The 26,483-nt window shown below is 44.2% G+C and overlaps 1 long non-coding RNA gene across 1 annotated transcript in view; it reads right to left on the bottom strand.

Annotated features, from left to right (window-relative positions):
• Positions 1-23,680, bottom strand: part of LOC137320492 (uncharacterized) — a 28,058-nt gene extending 4,378 nt beyond the window's left edge. Inside the window, exons 1-2 of the long non-coding RNA XR_010962554.1 lie at positions 23,592-23,680; positions 5,147-5,560 (exon numbers count right to left, since the gene is read on the bottom strand). This is a non-coding gene — a long non-coding RNA (uncharacterized lncRNA). The remainder of the gene's footprint in view (positions 1-5,146; positions 5,561-23,591) is intronic.
• Positions 23,681-26,483: the final 2,803 nt, after the last annotated feature.

The following is a 26,483-nucleotide window of genomic DNA, read 5'->3' as shown; positions in this document are numbered from 1 at the left end:
AGTGAGATAAGAAGCAGGCAGCTGAGGACAACAACTCAAGTGTATGTGACAGGCTTACTATAAGACAGTGTGTTTAAACTCTTGAATACTTGTAAAGGTTCAGGACGTGGATCCATGAGGTTACTTCCCTCTATCCAAGGAAAGAATGGGGTAATTGTCATTTCTCTTCTTGTATGCGGTTGCTCGAACATTGTGTATACTAAGACCAATGTTAAGACTTGTTGTCACACAATAAATGGATTAGTTGCAACCATATTTGGTGTCAGATTTGAATTCTCTTACAAACTGCAGGTAACATGTCTTACAGCAGGTGCACTGTAACAAAATTAGTTACCTGGACATGGTGGAGAGACAGTATGTAAGAAAGCTTAGATGCACCAGGGAGGCTGTGACTGAAGTGTGCCATGAAGACCTGCAGGGACAGTCAATCATCTGCCATGCACTTTCAGTAGTAGTGAAAATCACCATTACCCTCAACTTTTATGTCATGGCCTCATCCCTCTCTATCTCTGTAACCTCCTCCAGTCCTACAACTCAGAATTCTGCATTCTTCTGACTCTGGCCATTTGCACAACACCTTCCCTTCACTCCATCATTGGTGACAGTTTCTTCAGCCATCTAGACCCTATGCTCTGGAATTTCCTTCCTAAAACTCCCTCCCATCCTTTAAGACTCTCTTTAAAACACACTTTTATCACTCCTCCTAATGTCTCCTTCTTTGGCTTGGCATCCATTATTGTCTCATTAAACTTCTCGGTATTAAATGTCTTACTACTACTACTACTACTTGCTTTCTAAGATGAGGAATAGCATTGGTGAATGGTTGCTACACGGTACCAGAACCGCATCCGTCATGAGTGCCAATCTTGAACTACCACATGCATGCCATTACTAGAGAACATCTCCCCATGATACTCACTGATCTATAAGGGCATAGAACAGTGCACATTTATGGCGCCTCGTAATACTACCCTCATAGTTCTTTATAATTATTCTCCTCCAAGTGAACAAAAGCCAAACCTGACCATATCTTGGAGTTTGCATTCCTAAGCCTCCATTGCAGCAATGGGACCATTTGTGAGATGTCCTAATTGTACGTATAGCCTGCATAAATGAGATCTCCACTGCAGAGCCATTGGTGTTACCACTTGGTCAATTGAACCTGCATTGCATACTACTGTTGATATCACTAATATGAAAGAACTCAATAATTATCAGAGTGTTCAGTTCTCCAAACAGTACTGAGACCATCTTCCAACATAGAATGCATTATTCTGCAATATGGTACTACTATTTTAACAGTCTCCTTTAGAAATCAGCTCACTAAGATTTGTATCCCTATAAAGGTCTGTATCCCCAAAGGAAGGGCATTTAGAATTATGAATATCCACCCAGAACCTGCTGGGCTCTCACCAACCTTCTTCCTCACTAGTTCTGAGTGCTCACCCTATGCTTCCTCCTCAATATTACGAAGATCTTCTCTTATAATGTTTGTATTTGTGCTTGTGTCTGCATCAAGAACGGGTGATGACTGTGTTCAGGTGAGTGATGCTCTTTGAATAGGCCTGGTTAGGCGTTTGATTATGTACTCAGAGAGCACGAAGAATCTCTCATCTATTTGGTTACTGTGGGGGAAAATTTCCACGGGGTTCTCCTGATCTGCCATAGCTTCAATGGAAGATCAGCGTAAATCTTGGAGAAATGGTGTAAAAGGTTATTTATTCCATTTTTCCAAGGTTTCAACCGATCACCGAAGCTAGGACAGGGGATCAGGAGAGTCCCCACAGAAATCCTACCCCTGTTTTGCCATTTCATTCACTGTATAGCTATACAAAACCTTGGTTAGACCGCACCTGGAGTACTGCGAGCAGTTCTGGGCACCGCACCTTCGGAAGGACATATTGGCCTTGGAGGGAGTGCAGCGTAGGTTTACTAGAATGATACCTGGACTTCAAGGGTTAAGTTACGAGAAGAGATTACACAAATTGGGGTTGTATTCTCTGGAGTTTCGAAGGTTAAGGGGTGATCTGATTGAAGTTTATAAGATATTAAGGGGAACAGGTAGGGTGGATAGAGAGAAACTATTTCCGCTGGTTGGGGATTCTAGGAGTAGGGGGCACAGTCTAAAAATTAGAGCCAGATCTTTCAGGAGCAAGATTAGAAAACATTTCTACACACAAAGGATGGTAGAAGTTTGGAACTCTCTTCTGCAAACGGCAATTGATACTAGCTCAATTGCTAAATTTAAATCTGAGATAGATAGCTTTTTGGTAACCAAAGGTATTAAGGGATATGGGCTAAAGGCAGGTATATGGAGTTAGATCACAGATCAGCCATGATCTTATCAAATGGCGGAGCAGGCACGAGGGGCTGAATGGCCTACTCCTGTTCCTATGCTCCTATATACCCTTGTTATGTGCATAACTATTTGTGAATACATTAAGGTAACATATTGTATAAATCACAAAAGCATTGATCACAGAATCATAATCATAGATTATATAATTAATATGATTCATACCAGTAGTTCTGTGCACTCATCCAAACTACACAGCTCCGATGCCTTCAAGAGTCTAATGTCTGAGTGAATTCACAATAGCTTTTTCAACTTTTGGACGAGACGATAAGCAGATATCCCGTCTGCCTGCTCAGGTGGATGTAAAAGATCCCATGGCACTATTTGAAGAGAAGCAGGGGTGTTCTCCCTAGTAACCTGGCCAATATTTATCTCTCAACCAACATCACTAAAACAGACTATCTGGTCATTTATTTCCTACATTACAGCAGAGAATACACTGAAAAAAAAAGTACTTCATTGGCTGTAAAGTGCTTTGGGTGTTCTGAGGTCGTGAAAGGTGCTATATAAATGCAAGCTCTTTCTTTCTAGCTTTCTCATGTGGAGTAAGTTGTTTCATATCATATGCTGCAACCATTTGTTGTGTACACATTTTTCCTTAAAACATAAAGAGCAGTGGGGATTGAGACACACAGAAGCTTTCCTCTGTGCGCTCATTCACAATTTTATTACGTAGTGCAGAGAAAATCTTGGGGGTAATTTTTGACGTTGTTCTCTGGGAAGTAACTTGCAATGCAAATTGCCCAGCCATTGTAGAATCCGGCCGATTTTCTCTCCATTGAAATCGGGCAATCCACTCCCCCAGGTTACTGCTTAGGTGGCAAAGTTGAAAATTACCCCCCTTTTCACAAATGATTCGGTCCTGGAGATTCCTTCTTGCAGTACATTCTCCTTCCCATCATGACATGCATATTTTCATTTTTACCAGTTACCTGCTAGATTCTTGTTAGCATTCCTCAGTAGAGAAGTTTTTACATATATCTTCAACGACTTTGTCCTATTTTCCAATAGTATCTGGGCCTAACCTTTATCCTTTTCTTTAAGTTATGCACTTCTTCTAAATCATCCGCTTGGTCCCCTGTTTGGTGGAGACCAGGTTTACTCTTTGAGTTTCACCTATTGCCACCTTAACATATTTGGGGGCCATCTTTTCCACCAAAAATATGCTTGCAACATTCCATTACAGAGCCTACTAGCACATGCAGAACCTCAATAGTAAATTGAGTTTTTATCATTGTTGTTGAGCCATTATCCACAAAAACTGTACACTTCACAGCTGGACTAATGTATTTCTGGTGGCTCAGTGGTAGCATTCTCACCTCTCAGTCAGAAGGTCATGGGTTCAAGCCTCCCTCCAGGGGCTTGAGCACCTGATCTAAGCTGACACTCCAGTGCAGTACTGAGGGGGTGCTGCATTGTCGGAGGTGCCGTCTTTCGGATGAGACATTAAACCGAGGCCCCGCCTGACCTCTCAGATGGACGTAAAAGATCCCATGGCACTATTCAAAGAAGAGCAGGGGAGCTCTCCCCACTGTCCTGGCCAACAATATCACTAAAACAGATTATCCGATCATTTATTTCATCGCTGTTTGTGGGAGCTTGTTGTGCGCAAATTGGCTGCAGTGTTTCCTACATTACAACTACACATCAAAAGTTATTCATTGGCTGTAAAGCACTTTGTGATGTCCTGAGGTCGTGAAAGGCACTATATAAATGCAAGGCCTTTCCTTTCCTTAAGTGGCTTGTTAGCAGCTTAAAGAATGTGAAATGGTCATTATTGTAGCTGCGTGTGATTACTATTTTCTCATTGATGCTAATGAAAACGCAGGATGAACTTTCCACTTCGAAGGTGCTGGCACTGAACTGTGCATCTCACAACACTATACAGTCACAGCCCATGGTTTTCTAACCATTAAAATTAATGGCCTGAAACTTATTGGTTGTGGATGTGTTATTTCCTGCTATTGTGCTTCCGGTGGACACAGTTCTGCTGGTGGGGAGTCTAGGAAAAGGGGACATAACCTTAAAATCAGAATCAGGCCATTCAGGAGAGAAGAAATTAGGAAACTCTTTCACACAAAGGGTGAAAGAAGTGTGGAACTCTCTCCCACAAAAAGCAGTAAATGCTAGCTCAATTAATAAGTTTAAATCTGAGATCGATAGATTTTTGCTATCTTAGGGTATTAAGGGATATGGAGCCAAGGTGGGTAAATGGAGTCAGGATACAGATCAGTATTGATCTCATTGAATAGCAGAACAGGCTGAAGGGGCTGAATGGCCGACTCCTGTTTCTATGTTCCTATGTGCACCAGAAACGCTGAAGCCTGAGGAAGAATATATTTCAAAAACGATCATTCCTTTGAATCAGTGAGTCATAAATTACAATGAAAAATAGAAATTTTCCCTAATGCATTTTATGTAAATAATTTCCACACATTATAATGTTGGAAGAAGAACTAAGCATGCATTACTAGAGAGCTGGCATCAGGTTAGTGTATTGTGCTGGTTATATATCAACTTAAATATAATAGAAATGCTACACTTCAGGAAATGCTATATTTAATATATTAAAGACTCTCAGACTTTCATCCTGCTAATTAAGGATTTCTAAAGAGTATGTTGATACAGTCTTGGATGTTCACTGGGTTAAAAGTTAATGCTGTAGGAAGCTGGGAGTTAATTCCAACTCTAGACAGATCACTGTTCCAGGACTCATATTATGTAAATCAATCTCAAGCACAAGTTATTAAAGACAAAACAGAGGAACCCCGGGGAAGGGAGAATTAATACCTTAAGAAAAAGTTAATCACTTCGGAGCCAAGGAGCTTGCAATTCCTTAAATTGGTTTTACTTCTGATGATAACCATAGTGATGGATTTCAGGAGAAAACTTGTGGGAGTGACTTCTTTAAGAAAACTTGATTGGCAGATTGAACAGGGAGACGTTGATCACTGTTTTCAGGTAGTGCCTTCTGGGAGACACCAGGGTATAATTGGAAGATACAAGTCAGAAATGTACCTTCTTTCCTTATACTTTAACTGCGAGATGAAGTCCAGGGTTTCACTCTTTCAAGTTTCTGTAGCCTGTATCATGGGTGCTCTAGTGCAGACCGTGAAAATTGCACTGTCATCAGCTGAACCACTGAATAGTACAGACATCAGAGGCCTGCGGCCCAATTGCTCTCACATCGTTCAAGTTGAGTAACTGTAATGGGAGGAAGAGAGGGAGAAATCAAACATAAAGATGTATCTTTGTTGGCATCAATACAACAGCACATGTTGAGTGTCCAACAGTCAAGTCAGATTCAGTAGGTAGGCTCTGCCAACATAATCTTACTTTCTGCAACAATTCCACATCACACTGGGACAGCACTTGTGCTCTAGATCAGTATGTAATATATTGTAGCTGATTGGTTTGTAATAGATACAATACTTTGAGTGAGAGATTTTAAAAAATGGTAAATAAAGATATATAACTTCAGTGGTGCTACAAGATTAAGAGCACATAATCAAACAGTAGTACCAGCTGCTTTGTGAAATAGGTGCACAAAACCTCCAGCTGCCTCACAGCATTAGGTGTCAGCGTCCCTAATGAACTAGAACATATAATTCAACTTGGCATAACAGAAGGATATGCAGATGCTGTGTTTGAAGCAGTGTGTGTATTTTTGTCTAAAACAGTAGTCTTCTGTTTTGTCTATGTACATTGATGCATGTTTCTGCATTTGTTTTGTATGAGTTCATAAAATTATTTGCGACAGTTGCGCAATGTATACTAGAATGCAAAAATCATTTAATTTAGGAAACGGATTTGATGAAGGAAACTCGGAGGATATATTACCATGTTTATAGATTCCTATTTTTTTTTTTAAACAGGAAAAGGGCAGCTGACATGGAAAGAAAAATAGATTTTGGGGCGCTTGTTACTCTTAGCCTGAATCAAAAGCTGCCGCCTCAAGTTATCATGTAAAATGGCACCAAAGTCATCAAAGGCCAGTGACTTTGGAAAATTAATTAAAGAGCCAACCTGCATCAGCCTGCAGAGATAAAAAGGAAAAGCTCCAAATATTTGAAGTTTGGAATAAAAACAAAAAATGCCAAAAACACACAGCCAATCTGCCAGCCTCAGAAAAGAGAAATGACATCTTAGCATTCCGGGTAGAGATCCTTCATCAGAACTCTGACAGAGCTTTGATGAAGCATCTTTACCCAATAGGATCACCAATCTTTTTCTTTTTTCAGATACTGACGGTACTGCTATGTACTTCCAACATTTTCTGCTTTTTAAAAAAAATTTTAGGCACAAGTATTTGCATTGTGTGATGTAAGGCCTCGATGCCACTGCATCTAACAGAAGTCAAACTACACAACTTCAAAAATGCTGCCAGTGCTCTGAGTCTTGAAGAAATCCTCGTGTAAAAGGTGTTGGCTGAGGGTGTTCAATATAACTGATATTTCCCCGTGGATTGGAAGGTAGCAAATGTAACCCCACTATTCAAGAAAGGAGGGAGAGAAAAAACAGGGAACTAAAGGCCAGTTAGTCTGGCATCAGTCGTCGGGAAAATGCTAGAATCTATTATTAAGGACATGGTAACAGGGCACTTAGAAAAAGATAATATGATTAAGCAGAGTCAATAGGGTTTTATGAAAGGAAAATCGTGTTTGACAAATTTATTAAGAGCTTTTTGAGGGTGTAACTAGCAGGATAGATAAGTGGGAAATCAGTGGATGTAGTATATTTGGATTTTCAAAATGCATTTGATAAGGTGCCATGCAAGAGGTTATTAGACAAGATTAGGGCTCATGGAATTGGGGGTAATATATTAGCACGGATTGAGGATTGGTTGACAGACAGAAAATAGAGTGTAGGAATAAACAGGTCATTTTCCGGTTGGCAGGTTGTAACTAGTGGGGTGCCGCAATGATTAGTGCTTGGGCCTCAGATGTTTACAATCTATATCAATGACTTAGACGAGGGGACCGAGTGTAATGTATCCAAGTTTGCTGACGATACAAAGCTAGATGGGAAAGTAAGTTGTGAGGAGAACACAAAGAGGCTACAAATGGATACAGACAGGCTAAGTGATTAGGCAAGAGGTGGCAAATGGAGTATAATGTGGGGAAATGTGAAATTACCCACTTTGGTAGGAAGAATAGAAAAGCAGAATATTTTTTAAAAGGTGAGAAACTAGTAAATGTTGGTATTCAGAGAGATCTGGGTGTCTTTGTACACGAATCACAGTAAGTTAACCAGCAGGTATAGCAAGCAATTAGGAAAGCAAATGGTATGTTAGTTTTTATTGCAAGGGAATTGGAGTATAAGAGCAAGGAAATCTTGCTGCAATTATATAGGGCTTGGGTGAGATCACACCTGGAGGACTGTGCACAGTTTTGGTCTCCTTATCTAAGGAAGGATATACTTACCTTAAAGGTGGTGCAACGAAGGTTCACTAGATTGATTCCTGGGATGAGAGGGTTGTCCTATGAGGAGAGATTAAATTGAATGGGCCTATATGCTCTGGAATTTAGAAAAATGAGATGATCTCATTGAAATATATAAAATTCTTAGCGGGCTTGACAGGGTAGATGCTGAGAGATTGTTTCCCCTGGCGGGAGAGTCTAGAACTAGGGAACATAGTCTCAGGATAAGGGGTCAGCCATTTAGGACTGAGATGAGGAGGAATTTCTTCACTCAGAGTTGTGAATCTTTGGAATTCTCTACCCCAGAGGGCTGTGGATGCTCAGTCATTGGGTATATTCAAAACTGCAATCGATAGATTCTTGGCCCAAGGGAATCAAGGGATATAGGGATAGGGTGGGAAAGTGGAGTTGAGGTAGAAGATCAGCCATGATCTTATTGAATGCCGGAGCAGGCTCGAGGGGCCGTATGGCCTACTCCTGCTCCTATTTCTTATATTCTTAGGACATAAAGTGGCCATTTCCAAAGGAGGCGTTTGAAGGATCCTTCAATAATAGTGACATCCTTTGACCATTTGAAGATTATGAGACAATTTTCAACTGCCGTCTACCAGATTGCTCACGTTTTGGCCGCCCGAGACCTGATTCATGTGATTTTCAAACGAGTCTGCAAATGGGCAGTCAGTGCTCCTGTTCTCGCCACCACCAAAACAAGCGCCATGCAAATCAGAGTCCTATGTCTGTTGCACGCTCAGCCCATTGGTACTAAGCCTTGAGCGGCCTAACCAGTGGTCACCAAAAGGATCCTGTGGGGTCAGGAGGAACACGAACATTGCTCTTGGCCCACAAAAATATTGTGACCCACTTCCAGCCGCTCAGTGCAATCCAGAGTGACCCCCGTCACCAACCCCCGCCCTTTTAACAGTTTTCTTCTGGCTCGGCTCAGCTCCGTCCTGTGATTGACAAGCTGCCCATCAGCACTGAACGAACGGCTGAGTGCCCATTGACCCATTGTAAATGGGGCCTGAAGTTGAAAATGGTTTGGGCCTCATGCTACCGATATCGGGCGGGGCTCACTCCCTCACCAACCACCCAATACGGGTGAACGTTGAAAATCGCCACACATTACTTTGGCCCAATGATTGTGTTTCTGCAGAGACAGTGGTGTGCTTCCCCTTATCATTCGCTGGCTACCACATTTCCTACATCACAATAGTGACTACACTTCAAAAGTATGTCACTGGCTGTAAAGCACTTTGGGATATCCTGAGGTCATGAAAGGCACTATATAAATGCAAGACCTTCATACATCCTGATTGTTCTCATCCCCCACCTTAGCAGACATACCATTACTTTGATCAAGCACTCGATTGAAGTGTTAGATTCAGACATCCATATGATAGCTTGACACCATTCAGGACAAAGCAACCTGCTTGATTGGCACCCCATCCACCACCCTAAACATTCACTCCCTTCACCACCGGCGCACTGTGGCTGCAATGTGTACCATCTACAGGATGCACTGCAGCAACTCGCCAAGGCTTCTTCGACAGCACCTCCCAAACCCATGACCTCTACCACCTAGAAGGACAAGGGCAGCGGGCACATGGGAAAAACACCACCTACACGTTCCCCTCCAAGTCACACACCATCCCGACTTGGAAATATAATCACCGTTCCTTCATTGTTGCTGGGTCAAAATCCTGGAACTCCCTACCTAACAGCACTGTGGGAGAACCTTCACCACACGGACTGCAGCGGTTCAAGAAGGCGGCTCATCACCACCTTCTCAAGGGCAATTAGGGATGGGCGATAAATGCTGGCCTTGCCAGCGATGCCCACAGCCCATGAATGAATAAAAAAAAACTTAACTTTACAAATGTATGATTTTGGACTAATAGCTCAGGAGGCTTTTTTAAGCAGGCTCACAGTGTAAGTTTTAAAGGGAGGTGATTTTCATTACCCTGCTGCCCCACTTACACCTAAAAATGGGGTGGAAGGGGGACCAGAATTGAAGAAGAAACTAAACCATCAACTTCCCATTGGAGGTCCACCCATTCTGAATTTCAGGCCGAAGCTCCTGCTAGAAACAGGCGGGGTCTCATTAATATATGTAAATCAGGCTCAAATAACGTTGTCAGATCCCCCGCTCCATTTTCGTCTCTAGCTGCATTTCTATTGCTTGTTCCTCAACCCGCCCTCAAAATATGGATGGTACAATTTGGGAAGTGGCCATTTCTGGTGGTTTGAAAGGAATTCTCACCTCAAGGTTCCTTGAACATGTTGCTGTCTCAGCTCCATGCTGCTGTGTGAAGTGTCTTGGGATGTTTTTCTACGAACAGACGAAAATGACAGATAGGAAAAGACGGACTGGTCCATCTAACATGTCCCATATAGTTGTGATGCTTTGTGCATCATGATACAGACACTCCCTACCTACCAAAGCCATGTAATCTCCTGGGAAAATTCCTCCCTGACCCATTTAGGCGATCAAACCTAGTCCAGGAGATCACATTGGCCCCAATCTATATTACAGGGTACCTAACTCTTGTACAAGGTGATCGCCATCACAGACAGAAGCAGCTCTAGCTCTCTCAAAGGAATACAGTGAATCAGTGTTCACAGCATGAGCCAGCAACTTGTTCCACACATCTACTACTCTCTAGGAAAGAAGAACCTCCTAACGTCCAACCTGGTTCCGCCCTTGCATAATTTGTAAGCGCGGCTGTTGGCCCTCCCTGACCTATCCAGTTGAAATAATTGGCCCACATAAACAGTTTAGTCCCTTCATTATTTTGTAAACACTCAAAATTTTGAGTCTGTGCTTTTCTAAGATATACAGACTAGAGTTGCCAACTTTGGTTGGACATATTCCTGGAGGTTTCATCACATGACTTCCCACATCCAACCTCCCGCCCAGTCAAACAGCCATCTCTAATACTTTTACACACAAAAGTGTTCAAAGAAAATGAAAAATACACACTATTTTTTTTTATGCCCCTATGACATTTCTCCTGGATTGCGCGCAGCAGGAAATTAATCTTTAATTCCTGGAGACTCCAAGATATTCCTAGAGTATTGGCAACCCTAATACAAACCCAGTTCTTTTTAGATTAAAGGTGCTATATAAACGGATTGTCTTATTGTTGCTACTACTATTATAGTGCTGCAGCTGTTGTTGTCCTTACCCTTCATCTGATGAAGGATTACCCGTCCCAAAGGTCGATAAGTTGATTTTCCTTTTTACAGATGCTGACTGACCTGCTGCGTATTATTAATATTTACTGTTTTTATTTGAGCTCCAGCATTTGCAGCTCTTTCTTTTTACTTTTTATTGTTTAACTAAACCTTGAGTAATTGGTGGGATTTAAAATTCCAACAAAAAAACTTAAATAAAACAATAGTTATCTTCTTGTGCTGGGTGTATTAATGTAACTTTACTGCACAGTATAATGCAAGTTTACTGCATTACCTGTGGCAACTGTGAGAAGAGTATATCCCATAAATAGTTTAATTTAGGAGAGAAACATTATTAGGAGTGGATATACTGAATAACGTTTTTGTATGTTTTGCACACCATCAAATTGCTAGCAATGTTTACTAAGCAATAGAAGACACTATGCAATAAAAACGCCAAGGGAAACCAATTATCTATGACACAATTTTTATGTGCTGCCCAAAATATTTGGATAACGTGTTTACTGGCACTTATCGTGCAATGCTATTGTCCGTAATCATATCCTTCTAATATTAAATGAGCAATTAATTGTTGTCTAATTAAGCTACTTTTAATATCGCAATTGTCCCTTACCTAATTAATTTGCCATTAGCTGGCCTGCTTGTCACTTTCAATATAGAGCTCTCTCCCTATCCTTTGCCGAGCATCTTGATAGTAAATCAAAGTACTGAGAGCACCAGAGCGTTACATGTCGGACAAGTAAATGTTTACTGATACGAGCAACCTCTCTTGCTTAATGGTAAATCCATGGGAAAGTGAAGTTGGGATGATCATGAATTCAAATTCCAAGCCAAGCTCACAGGAATTTGGGAGGAAGGGAGGGTTTGATCAAATCGAGAGAATCTGGACCTTTGCCGATTTGACCTTTATTTTTAAAATCCCTTCGAAGTTAAATCATCCCCTTGTAGAGTGGTAGTATATTTTCTATCCTTGCTGAGTGCATATATAAGGCAGATTGATAGCAGATGTAGAAGAATTCTTGTTTAATCCTTATTCTCATTTATAAATTCCTCCATGTCCTTGCCATGCCCACCTTGTAACCTTCTTTAGCCACCTCAGCCCTATTCCCTGGAAGTCCTTCCCTAAACCCCTTCACCTTGCTATTGCTTTTTCTACATTTAAAACAGCAACTCCAAATGAGTACCATTCATTACTTCTTTTAAATGAACAGCCCCACTCCTGAACCTGATGGAGGAAAGACCATCGATTAAGTAGCTGAAGATGGTTTGGCTAAGGATGCTTCTCTGAGAAACTCCTGCAACAATGTCCTGGGGCTACGATGATTAGCCACAGATAACCACAACCATCTTACTTTCTGCCAGGTATGACTTGAGAGTTTTCCCTTTGACCCCCCAATGCCCTCAGTTTTGCTAGGGGTATTTGTTGCCATATTCAGTCGAAAGCTGCTTTGCTATTGAGAGCAGCTACTCTCACTTCTCTGGCCTTCAGCTCTTGTCTCCACGTCTGGATCAATGCTGTTATAAGATCTTTAGTTAAGTGGTTGGGTTATTGAGTAGATACCTGTGTCACAGCTGTACTGGACCAGCTTGGCTCAGGGTACAGCTTGCTCTGGTGCATAGGTCTTTAGCACTACAAATAGGATGTTGTCAGGGCCCAGAACTCCCTGCTCTATCCAGTGCACTCAGAAACTTCTTAATGTCATATGAAGAGAACCAAAGTGGCTGGACATTGGCATCTATGATGGTGGGGACCGCTGGAGAATGCCAAATAGGATTGCTCACTCAGCACTTCCGGCTGAAGATGCTTGCAAACACTTCAGCTTTGTCTCTTGCACTCACGTGCTGAGCTCCACCATGTATGAGGATGGGGATGGTCATTGAGCCTCCTTCTCCTGTTAGTTTTGAGTTGTCCAGCACCATTCTCAACTCGATATGGTAGGACAACAGAGCTTAGCCCTGATCTCTTGGCTGTAGGACCACCTAGCTCGATCTAAAGAATCATAGAATGGTTACAACACAGGAGGCGGCCATTCAGCCAATCGAGCCCCTACCGGCTCTTTGTCAGAGCAATCTAGTTAGTCCTATTCCCCCGCACTTTTCCTGTAGCCCTGCATTTTTTTCCCTTCAAGTATTTATCCAATTCCTTTGAGGAGCCTGCTGCTTTTGGCATTCAGAATGCAGGTAGCTTTGTGTTTTCGCTTTGCTAGGTTGGCACGTAATTCTAAGGAAAGGCTGGTGCTACTACTGGCACGCCCTTCTATACTCCACATTGATCCAGAGTTAGTCTTCTGAATCTTGGACAAACTGCCTGCTAAACTGGAGCCTCCAATGGCATTGCTCCTTGGAAAGTAGCAAACATTTCTACTTGGGTCTGTAAACCCACACAGTTGAGTACCTCCAAGTCAGTGCCCTTCTGCTCTGATGCTGTCTTGCCACACTGGCACCAGCCCAGCTTCCTGCTCATCCTCCTCCAGATGGCACATGTAAAGGGGGCGGGGGGTTCCAAATATCTCTATTTCCAACAATGCGAGGCTCTGATCTCAGTTATAAAGTTGCTCTAACTTACATGATTTCTGATGACTCAGTGCCCAAGAAGTTCTTTGAAAAATGATTTTGTGCTCTTTTATTGGGGTCAACTTGACAATGACCTGCGACCAGCGCCGAGCCAGGAAATCAGGTTGCAGGTCATGATATCGTCATAAGAACATAAGAAATAGGAGCAGGAATAGCCCAATCGGCCCCTCGAGCCTGCTCCGCCATTCAATAAGATCATGGCTGATCTGATCCTAACCTCAAATCTAAATTCATGTCCAATTTCCTGCCCGACTTGGATATGAATGTAAAAGGTATGATCAGTAAGTTCGCTAATGATACAAAAATTGGTAGGGTGGTAAATAGCGAGGAGGATAGCCTCAGTCTGCAGGACGATATAGATGGGTTGGTCAGATGGGCGGAACAGTGGCAAATGGAATTTAACCCAGAAAAGTGCGAGGTGATGCACTTTGGAGGGACTAACAAGGCAAGGGAATACACAATGAATGGGAGGACCCTAGGCAAGACAGAGGGTCAGAGGGATCTTGGTGTGCAAGTTCACAGATCCCTGAAGGCGGCGGAACAGGTAGATAAGGTGGTAAAGAAGGCATATGGGATACTTGCCTTTATTAGCCGAGGCATAGAATATAAAAACAAGGAGGTTATGATGGAGCTGTATAAAACACTGGTTAGGCCACAGCTGGAGTACTGTGTGCAGTTCTGGTCGCCGCACTACAGGAAGGATGTGATCGCTTTGGAGAGGGTGCAGAGGAGATTCACCAGGATGTTACCAGGGCTGGAGCGCTTCAGCTATGAAGAGAGACTGGGAAGATTGGGTTTGTTTTCCTTGGAGCAGAGGAGGCTGAGGGGGGACATGATTGAGGTGTACAAAATTATGAGGGGCATAGATAGGATGCTCAGGAGCTTTTTCCCTTCATTGAGGGTTCTATAACAAGGGGGCATAGATTCAAGATAAAAGGCGGGAGGTTTAGAGGGGATTTGAGAAAGAACTTTTTCACCCAGAGGGTGGTTGGAGTCTGGAACTCACTGCCTGAAAGGGTTGTGGAGGCAGGAACCCTCACAACATTCAAGAAGCATTTGGATGAGCACTTGAAATGCCATAGCATACAAGGCTACGGACCAAATGCTGGAATATGGGATTAGATTAGACTGGGCTTGATGGCCGGCGCGGACACGATGGGCCGAAGGGCCTCTATCCATGCTGTATAACTCTATGACGCGCCCCGTAACCCCTAATTCCTTTTACTTCTAGGAAACTGTCTATTTCTGTTTTAAATTTATTTAATGATGTAGCTTCCACAGCTTCCTGGGGCAGCAAATTCCACAGACCTACTACCCTCTGAGTGAAGAAGTTTCTCCTCATCTCAGTTTTGAAAGAGCAGCCCCTTATTTACAAAACAAGAAAGGGGGATGTTTGTGGGCAGTGCTATAGGAGCAGAGACCCAACTTGGAGCAGGAATCAGGGATGCAGGGACTGAAGTGGTGGTGTTCTGTCCAGTCCCTGGAGCATGCTCCCTGGGCGATTTTAACTCCTGGACCTCATTTAAATTCCCCTCACTGATTCCCACAACAGGGATGGCGTAGAGGTCGACGGGTGGGCAGGACATCATGCAACTGCAGGCCACCTCCGTGGACCTACAGGAAACAGTCCCCAGCAAGGTAAGTGCAGAAGGAGCGAAGTCCAGGCTGATAGCGGCTGCGGAGCGAGGGAAGTTGGGGTGGGGAGGGGGGGGGGGTGGGGGGTGGGTGCAGAGGAAGCTTAAGGTTTTCTTGATGGGCCAGGAGGAACAGTACTGGACCACAAGGAACTGTACTAGGATTTTAAAATGTTTTACATACCTGGAACTCTTCTGGCTTGATCCTGCTTGCAGCCAGCTTTTGCTGACACTACATTGTGTTACATAGGATTTACAGCACAGAAACAGACCATTCGGCCCAACTGGTCCGAGCTGGTGTTTATGCTCCACACAAGATTCTCCCACCCTACTTCATCTAACCCTATCTGCATATTCTTCTATTCCTTTCTCCCCCATGTACTTATCTAGCTTCCTCTTAAAGGCATTTAATACTATTCACCCCAACTATTCCACGTGGAAGCAGGTTCCACATTCTGACCACTCTCTGCATAAAGAAGTTTCTCCTGAATTCTTTATTGGATTTATTAGTGACTATCTTATATTTATGGGCCCTAGTTTTCGACTTCCCCAAAGATGGAAACATCTTCTCTACATCTACCCTATCAAACCCCTTCATAATTTTAAAGACTTCTATTAGGTCACCCCTCAGCCTTCTCTTTTCTAGAGAAAAGAGCCCCAGTCTGTTCAGTCTTTACTGATGGTTATAACCTCTCAGTCCTGGTATCATACTTGTAAATCTTGTTTGCACCTTCTCCAGTGCCGCTATATCCTTTTTGTAATATGATGACCAGAAAAGTTAAATTACATTGGGGTCCAGATCGTGTCATCAGACCCCAATATTTCAGTATGTATGAGGCCCCTGGCTGCTTGCAGCAGGTGGCCTCCACGCACCTGAAAATTGTGGGGCGTGAGAACACTGCAGGAATGCAATGGGTTCTGCAGGGTGCCTCCGGGCGGGCAAGGTTAAAATTGAGACTAAAATACCAAACTTTACATCTTATGGGTCTACGCTACGATCATTGCCAGGGCTCCCAGGTAGGGTCCGGATGCAGTCTTCACCAGGCCGGTCACCTCTTGTACCAGCTGCTGATTCTGGTCTGATCTACCTCTAGGCTGGGAACATAGAACTGCTGACACAAATCCCACCCCCAGCCCTATTCCTCCCACTCTGCTGGCCCTGTAAAGGGCAGGTGGAGGTTCTGCTCAATACCAGGCCCTACAAAATCCCTAGTTAGGCAGGAGCCTGCGTATCCAGGTGCCGGCCTATTTTCCAGGAATTCTGCTGCACTCTTGGTGGGAGTGCCCCATCATTTTAGTCACAGACCAGAGGAACACATCTTAGAAGGCTGATGGTAAGACACCCCTTCAAACAAAGCTTACTGTTGAATCAGTAAAATATTTATCCAATTTCTCTAACAGATGCAATGGTCCTGAGGTCCTTTCCTTATGCTCTGTGTCACAACCAATAACTTGATTATTTTTTTCACATCGCAGATATTGCTTAAAATAAATGACTCCTTAATGTTTCACAACTGTAACTTGCATTCACATAGCACCCTTCATTAAAAGAAAATATCTCAGAGCATTTAACAAGGTGGGAAGGTGGACAGGAGGCAGCAAAAGAGACCAAAGATGCAGATTTTTAAAAATAATCTTTAGGAAGCTTTTGAAGGACAGAAGAAAGGTAGCAAGCAAAGAAAGTCTTTGAGGAAGAACTCCATAGCCAAGGGCACAATGATTAAAAGTTTGGCCTCCGATGGAGCGTAGGAAGTAGAATCACAAAGTAATCCAATGTCAGAAGAGCAGAGTGCATTCAGGGATGTATGGATGGAGAAGATCAATCAGGTAGAGTAGAGCGAGGCTGTGCAAAGATTTGCAGATGAGCATGAGGATTTTTAAGTCAATTTGCTGATATACTGGGAGTCAGTGGAGTACTGGGAGTCAGTGGAGCTTGGCAAGGATGGGAAACTAGAAGTAAAGGACTTTGTGTGGGACAGAATGGGAACTGCCAAGTTCTGAGTTAGCTGAAGTTTCTGAAGGATGGAGATGGGGAGGTTGGTGAGATTAGGGCTGCACTGGTGTACACTGGCAATGTTTTGACGGTGGAATAAAGTGGTTTTGGGAGTGGACCAGATTTGTGGTTAATAAAAGGTCAGCTCAGGGTTACATTGGGCACCAAAATTGTGGCTCTCCAGAATTAGCCTGAAAGGCAGCCAGGGTGGTTGATGGAATTGTAGCTAGAGGTACATAGGTGCTGACGAGAAACAAAAATGAATGCTTCACTTTTCCCAATTTTGAGCTAACTTGATGTTGGACAAACAATCAGAAAATATGGAACCAGTTTTGTAATTGCTGGTGGAGATGGAAAGGTAGAGTTGGGTGTCACTAGCATAAGTGTGGAAACTGACCCTATGCTTATGGATGGTATTACTAACATGCAATGTGGTTCGGAGGTAACCAAGGATGTGGCCCTGGGTGTGACTGCGCAGGTATAGGAGTATAAACAATTTGAAGAAAATTAGTGATGACATTGGGACAGATATAAGTGCAGCCACTAGACAATGGCAATAGATTGTGGAAGAGAGGCAGTAAAAAAAAAAATCAGGCTGACAACAGTGTTAAAGGTTGTAGGGAGGTCGAGGGGGACAAAGAACAACAAACCACAGTCACAATCACACATAACTAATGTTACTTGCATGCATGAAAAATTGAGTAAACTAATGCTGCAAAACAGTAAAAGAGGTATGTAGACGATAAAGGATTCAGAAGGCAAGTGCCTTCATTTATTTCACATACTGATGAGATGTAATTTATACCATATGGGGTATAACTCCGATTAATCATTCAAGTCAGGAAGACCTTGTGCAAGTGATGGCATAATTAAGTAGAAAGAGGAACAGAAACAGAGAGCAGAGAGGCAGAGATGATGTGACGGAGGTAGCAAGAGACAAGAAGAAAGACAGATGGAGGGACAATAATACAGGGAAACTGATAGATACAAAGGGGTTAATTTTAACCACCAAGAATGGGTGGGCCGGGGGGTGTGGGTAGTAAAAATTGTTGATTTCATCAGCGGGACCGCCATCCAGCTCCAATGCACCCACTTCCAGGTTTAACTCAGGCGCGTTTGGATGTGCATTGGAAACACGGAAGTCGTGTCCCCTATTAATGCCGGTGGGCGAATCATTTAAGGGGCAATTTACCTACTTCAAATACTTAAGGTAAGTAACTTTCTTGTGGATTCTGAACCTGAAACAAATTTTAACCTTACCTGCATGGGTTTCCCGTGGCTTCTCAAACTCGCCAGTAAAACAGAAGCGAGATTCATGCAGAAGTTGATTTGGCCCTTTAAACCTGTGATTGACACATCTCAAGAAAAGCTCAGGGATTGCAGCTGGTCTCTTAGTTCTCTCAGGCAAACGTTTGACAGAGTTGTTTGTGTTGGGTCTCTATTCACTCTTCCAGCCAACACTCAGAAGTGCCGAGTGGATAATCCATCTCAGCCTCCTCCAGATATCCCCCCCATCACGGAAGCCAGTCTTCAGCCAATTCGATTCACTCCATGTGATATCAAGAAACGGCTGAGTGCACTGGATACAGCAAAGGCTATGGGCCCTGACAACATCCCAGCTGTAGTGCTGAAGACTTGTGCTCCAGAACTAGCTGCGCCTCTATCCAAGCTGTTCCAGTACAGCTACAACACTGGCATCCACCCGACAATGTGGAAAATTGCCCAGGTATGTCCTGTCCACAAAAAGCAGGACAAATCCAATCCGGCCAATTACCGCCCCATCAGTCTACTCGCAATCATCAGCAAAGTGATGGAAGGTGTCGTCGACAGTGCTATCAAGCGGCACTTACTCACCAATAACCTGCTCACCGATGCTCAGTTTGGGTTCCGCCAGGACCACTCGGCTCGAGACCTCATTACAGCCTTGGTCCAAACATGGACAAAAGAGCTGAATTCCAGAGGTGAGGTGAGAGTGACTGCCCTTGACATCAAGGCAGCATTTGACCGAGTGTGGCACCAAGGAGCCCTAGTAAAATTGAAGTCAATGGGAATCAGGGGGAAAACTCTCCAGTGGCTGGAGTCATACCTAGCACAAAGGAAGATGGTAGTGGTTGTTGGAGGCCAATCATCTCAGCCCCAGGGCATTGCTGCAGGAGTTCCTCAGGGCAGTGTCCTTGGCCCAACCATCTTCAGCTGCTTCATCAATGACCTTCCCTCCATCATAAGGTCAGAAATGGGGATGTTCGCTGATGACTGCACAGTGTTCAGTTCCATTCGCAACCCCTCAGATAATGAAGCAGTCCGAGCCTGCATGCTGCAAGACCTGGACAACATCCAGGCTTGGGCTGATAAGTGGCAAGTAACATTCGTGCCAGATAAGTGCCAGGCAATGACCATCTCCAACAAGAGAGAGTCTAACCACCTCCCCTTGACATTCGATGGCATTACCATCGCCGAATCCCCCACCATCAACATCCTGGGGGTCACCATTGACCAGAAACTTAACTGGACCAGCCATATAAATACTGTGGCTACGAGAGCAGGTCAGAGGCTGGGTATTCTGCGGCGAGTGACTCACCTCCTGACTCCCCAAAGCCTTTCCACCATCTACAAGGCACAAGTCAGGAGTGTGATGGAATACTCTCCACTTGCCTGGATGAGTGCAGCTCCAACAACACTCAAGAAGCTCGACACCATCCAAGATAAAGCAGCCCGCTTGATTGGCACCCCATCCACCACCCTAAACATTCACTCCCTTCACCACTGGCGCACTGTGGCTGCAGTGTGCACCATCCACAGGATGCACTGCAGCAACTCGCCAAGGCTTCTTCGACAGCACCTCCCAAACCCACGACCTCTACCACCTAGAAGGACAAGGGCAGCAGGCGCACGGGAACAACACCACCTGCACGTTCCCCTCCAAGTCACACACCATCCCGACTTGGAAATATATCGCCGTTCCTTCATTGTCGCTGGGTCAAAATCCTGGAACTCCCTTCCTAACAGCACTGTGGGAGAACCGTCACCACACGGACTGCAGCGGTTCAAGAAGGCGGCTCACCACCACCTTCTCGAGGGTAATTAGGGATGGGCAATAAATGCCGGCCTTGCCAGCGACGCCCACATCCCGTGAACGAATAAAAAAAACTCAAGTAAATTAAATAAACTGAAAATAATCAATTGTTAACATCCTGAATCAATGTTGAGTGTGTGCACAAGCTTATATTTTTAAGAATGATGACAACATCTGGAATATTGGAATATTCTGCAGTCAAACTACTTGAAAGAATCAAAACATTTGATAAGAACTTGGCTGTTATTAATAAAAATTATAGAACTCTAAATTTGTTTCCGATTCTCATCCATTGCTTTTATGTGGTCCATCTCTTCCCTCCTTTTTCTGGCTTTCTCCATCTTTAACAATTGGCTTTCCATAGATATTTATTACAAGCTTTGACCACTATTTGGATTGTGTTTCTTCCCAGCCGACCACCAGTAAATACTTCATCCCTTTCTCTAACTTTCTGTTACTCTGTCATATCTTTAATAAATCTATTTTCCACACCAGATTTCCTAAAGATCCTTCTTTTTCCTCAGCTGAGTCTTCCCTCAGCGGTGATTGATAGGCCCTTTGATTGAATCCACCACATTTCCCATATGTAACTGCCAGAGACATCCATTGTGGTTTTCATCTTTTAATGCCAATACTAGTGCTGGTTCTGTTAAGAAGTTCAAAAAAATGAACATTACTTATATTGCACTGAACATGAAATCGCTTCTCTCTTTCTCTACCCCACCTTCTTCTCTCCCTCTCCCTGCACCCTCTCTGTTCCTCCCCTCCTCATTCATTTTCCCTCTCTCCTCTCCCTTACCATCTTCCTCTCCCCTCATCTCTCCCTCACCCCACCCCTCCTCTGACCGCACCCTCTATCCGCCTTCTCATTTCCCCCCCCCCCACCCCCCACCCACCCTTGCTGTCTCTCCCTTTCCTCTCCCCCTCACTCAGTCTGCCTTGACTGTTCTCACCTTCTCCCTTTCTCTCATCTCTCCCTTCCCCGTCTTGGTTCAAATATCTCCCCTGGTTGACGTGAAAAGTTGCATTGGTTTTGACTCCCCGTGTGCAATGCCATGGGAGATCAACTAGCAAGAACTGCAACCAATGAAAAGAAATCTCTCCCCCACAGCACCACCATTGCATCACTTTCTACATCCCCTGGTAGAATAATAAATGTTGCCCCCACTCAACTGAGCAAAAACAAAACAAAACCCACCCACTGAGCAAAGATTGGGAACCAAACCAATAGTATATATCCAGAAACAACCCCCCAAAAATGACAATAACGCCAAATGCATTCCCACAGCATAGGACCACAAACACATCGCAGAAATTCCAGGATAGCGCAACAAACTTTCTTCTCCCCACCACTGAGCAGAAATTCTGGCATAGGATTAAAAAATTCTCATTCATCCCCAACCAACCCCATCTCAGAAATTGCTGGTTAGGATATTAAACCAGCATTCACACTGAGACCCTCCCCCCCCCCCCCCCTCCAGATTGTTGAGACCACCCCCATGGTCGAGGCCACCCCCGATGGCCGCGACCACCCCCGATGGCCGCCTCCAGCATCAGACCCCCCTGCCCCAATATCATCCACAATCTCTCCCTCCTTTCCGATTCCCGGCTGCTTTCCCTCCCGACAGCCAGCCTGTCAATTCCCAGCTATCGTGTGGGAAACTCAGAAGTGAAATCAATTGCCTTCAATTGAGTTGCGATCGCTGAATCCAGTGCGCTCACTTGACTTCCGGGTTTCCCACGCGATAATCTACCCACCCACTCAGTTCCCGGCTCCCTGCTAAAATGATGCCCAAAGACACAATATCTGCCCTATTTTGGCTCCAATGGGATCGGAGGTGAGATTTTCCACTGTGCATAAAATTTTCCAATTTATTTATATGCTTTTTTATATTTGAGCAATTACTTAAAATACACAGGCTCCTGAGGTGATTTTGAGTTAGCACATGCAAGTTACAAACCTTTGTGTAATAGGTGATTGAAGGAGAGTTTCATATGACTGGTTGAAGAGCATGACAATATAGGCTTTCCTTCAAACTGACTGCAGAATATTGATTATATTGTACATGGTACACTGTTGATTACAGCTGAAAATTTGCTCACATCTGGTACTGCAAAGCATATGAATTTCTTCTATGCATCCTTCTATGGAAGCTCACTGTCATTTTACAAGTCTTAGAAAAATCTTTACTGCAACTAAGAATCAATGGTCAAAATTCATGGTCCAATTGTCAGAAAACACCAATTAATAATTATTATTTATTGAATGAAAGGAACTCCTGCTCCTCCTGGCCCCACAAAGGATTTTTTAAAAATACCTTTTTCAGTCTCTTCTGGGGCTGATCCTTTTCAGACCTGGTACAAACTGGCAGGAAAGTCACAGTGGCTTCCCCACTCAGGCCTGAGTTAAAATTGAAGAGGGGTATCAATGATGTCATCAAGTACTGATATGCATATGTAAAGAAAGACCCTGCTAACTTTGGGCATCCTTGCCACCTGCTCAGGAGAGCAGGTTAAAATCACAAATGGCAGGATCCTGCCTGCTTTCCAGTGGGTAAGTGACCTGAGCAATCTTAAATGCCCTCTTGGTAGGGTTAAAATCACTCTCTATAAATCAGCCCTAAAGATACTGTATGAAACCAGAGGGTATTAGTAGTTTATTCTGTTGTCTGGAAAAATTGAGGATTATTAACCAAAAAGGGCAAATTATAGTTCTAGAGCCCGTATTCAATAAAACATTTTAGATTAAAACTGGAATAGATTTAAGCAATTAAGTTTATAGTTTTCTACTGATCTATAGTGGCTTATTAATATATTATTTAAAGATGTGGTTTCACCAGCAGTACCTCTTTTGAAAATCAATTACAAAGCATGCATTTTGATTAATATTCTTTGGCTCCCTTGATAGCTCAATGCACGAATTGACTGTCTGTGTGGTATTGAGTCATACAGACAAGTCCTTTGATCTCAATCAGGGCCAAACAAGGGAAACTACAATAGTCCCAGTGCCTCCCAGGCCTGTGAAGGCTACAATAATGTAGAAACATTGCTGTGCAGAAACCATTTGTTCTTCAGATTTGGACAATTGCATCAGTGACCTCCTGGATCAATTTCACATGGTTGACTGCAAAAGGCTAGTGTAATTACTATTGAAGTCAGGATTGAGCCTGTGGTATAGATATTCATGGACACTATTACCTTCACAACTATAGGTTATGCAGGGTGATTCCCAGTCAGCTTTCAATATTTGACAGGTATTAGTAAATAAAAAAGTCTCAGCTGAGAAGGAAACAATACAGACACTGCTGGTGTGTCAATGAATTTTAAAAAAAATCTTTGTCTGTACCTCTGCTTGGGAAAACAAGAAGCATTCGCCACTCCAGATTCTCTGTGTCCTTTGTTCTGCTTCTACTACAGAGAAAATGAGAAGGCATTGCACTCAAATAAGAAACAAACCTATCAAGTATCTGGTTTTAAACCTACTTCAATTATGACTTATTAGGCAAATGAATACAAAGATTATTTAAAGCAGGAATGTCTGGGCTGTTTCCTAATAATTGTCGTTTTAGTCCATGCATACTAATATGTTACAGCTGGGATAAGTTGGGTTAATGTGAACTTGCAGTTGTTGCCAGTGAGTATGTTTTCCACTGCCAGCACCCATGGAAGTTGATATTAAGAGGAACTAAAAACTGGGAACAAAAAGCACTAACAGCATCAGCAGAAAGTTTAGTGCCAGTCTGAGTTTTCTAGCCTGTAGGAAAAAAAGACTTGTTAGCACTAACATTCTGTCATATTTGAATGCTGACTGCTTAATAATGCTCATGAAAGCTTGGTTAATGACTCTTAATGCCAAGTCTGTTCATTGTAACAAATCTGGCACTGGCCCTTGTTGCTCCTGAACTGATTTGGATTTATTGTATCTCCAGGATCAGTAAATTTGCTGTCCTGCATTGCTGCAGAGGACAGATTGGGAGAAAACTCTTCACAGAACATTCATAACCACCCACACTGACTACTTCCAGGGCAGTGGGTACAGGCCATGAAATAGCTCCTGGTTGCTAATGGAGACCAGTACATGGAAAGGTTGAGGTTGCCCATCAAGATATTTATTGATTTGTGACTTCTCCTAAACTTCTAGCTCCATGCAGTCATCAGTCAATCTGCCTTTCCTATGGCAGTCAACCTCTTGATTTCTATGTCATTGGCAACATCCAGGCCCCGACAGGGTACGTGGCATATAGAGCCATTAAACAGTGAATGATGCACTGTCTGGCGATGTCCACTGGTTCATCAACTTTGATACGGTATAGTATCTGCAGTTCCCGAAGGCAGAGGGATACCTATCAACTTAAGCAATTCCCTAGGGGTTCATTGATGCTACTTGGGTACCATCTACCAATACCTTGCCATATATAAATCAAAAGGATTTTCACACTCTTAATGTGCAAGTGGCATGTTGCTCCCAATTTAGGATCATGCATGTCACTGCCTGCTTCCCTGACAGCACCCATGATTCATATATCCTGCATCAATCCAACATTACCCAGCTCTTTCAACAGTGAATGATGATGCCTGTGCACAAACTGCATGCCAGAATTCAACAGAAATACAATGGAGCACATGCTTGGACCACCGTGCTGATCAAGCAGGTCTTTGGCTTGATGAAACAGCACATAAGGTGCTTGAACCAGTATGGCAGCTACCTCATATATGCATCTGAAATGGTAGCCGAAATAGTGATGGTGTCCTACATACTGCACAACACTGCCTTTGACAGAGACATTAGAGGGGATGTTAACCCCACCCCACCCCACCCCCACGCCAGGCGGAACAGTGACGGGGGAGTAGGTTAAAATTTCAAAAATCTGAAACCCAACCCCAACCCACCTCCAACCTCCGATGTTAATGGAGGCGGCTTGCCTCAGATTTTAGCAGACTTTTACATTTAATGGCTGCGGGCTGGGTTTCCCAGGGTTCGGGAAACCTAGCAGCTGAAGGGAGGCGAGAACAGCTAGATTCAGCAGGTAAGTGCCTTTCCAGCACAGCTTGTGGGCCAGGAGGAGTAGGAATGCCTCCCCCCGGTCCCCCAAGCTAACCTGTTTCCGTCTCTGCGATCTGCCGACCGCCCCCGAGATCAGCATTTTAGCCTCCCCGAGATCTCCACTTCAGCCCCCCAAGATCGACACTTCAGCCCCCCCGAGATCTCCACTTAAGCCCCTTGTGATCGGCATTTCAGCACCTCCCCTGTGATCTCCACTTCAGCCCCCCCGAGATTGGCAGATCAGCCCCCTGTGATCTCCACTTCAGCCCCCTGTGATCTCCACTTCAGGCCCCTGTGATCTCCACTTCAGGCCCCTGCGATCTCCACTTCAGCCCCCTGTGATCTCCACTTCAGCTCCCTGTGATCTCCATTTCAGCCCCCTTCGATCTCCACTTCAGCCCCCTGTGATCTCCACTTCAGCCCCCTGTGATCTCCACTTCAGCCCCCTGTGATCTCCACTTCAGCCCCCTGTGATCTCCACTTCAGCCCCCTCCGATGCTCTGTCCACGAATTCTTTCAGGTCCGCTCTCCGATTTATTTAAGTTATTTATTTAATGAAGTGACAGCAGGTTATAATTGCCCAGCTTTTAGTTTGACTCGCTGCCGTAAGTTAGAGAGTAAAAATACTCACCAACCACTCACGTACCTGTTATCCTGTGATGTCACTCTTGATTACTTTTGGTTTTGATTTCACGGAATACTTCACCTCTTATACCCCACCCCCTCCGACTCCCCCTTTTATCCCCCGTTCAGGTCCCACCCCCTCCGACTCCCCCTCTTATACCCCGTTAAGGTCCCACCCCCTCCGACTCCCCCTCTTATATCCCGTTCAGGTCCCACCCCCTCCGACTCCCCCTCTTATCCCCCGTTCAGGTCCCACCCCCTCCGACTCCCCCTCTTATACCCCGTTCAGGTCCCACCCCCTCCGACTCCCCCTCTTATATCCCGTTCAGGTCCCACCCCCTCCGACTCCCCCTCTTATACCCCGTTCAGGTCCCACCCCCTCCGACTCCCCCTCTTATATCCCGTTCAGGTCCCACCCCCTCCGACTCTCCCTCTTATATCCCGTTCAGGTCCCACCCCCTCCGACTCCCCCTCTTATATCCCGTTCAGGTCCCACCGCCTCCGACTCCCCCTCTTATCCCCCGTTCAGGTCCCACCGCCTCCGACTCCCCCTCTTATCCCCCGTTCAGG

The sequence above is a fragment of the Heptranchias perlo genome, chromosome 4 (assembly GCF_035084215.1).
Source record: "Heptranchias perlo isolate sHepPer1 chromosome 4, sHepPer1.hap1, whole genome shotgun sequence".
NCBI classification, from domain to species: domain Eukaryota; kingdom Metazoa; phylum Chordata; class Chondrichthyes; order Hexanchiformes; family Hexanchidae; genus Heptranchias; species Heptranchias perlo.
Note: the sequence above shows the minus strand (reverse complement) of the source record. Positions and strands in the feature narration are given on the sequence as shown.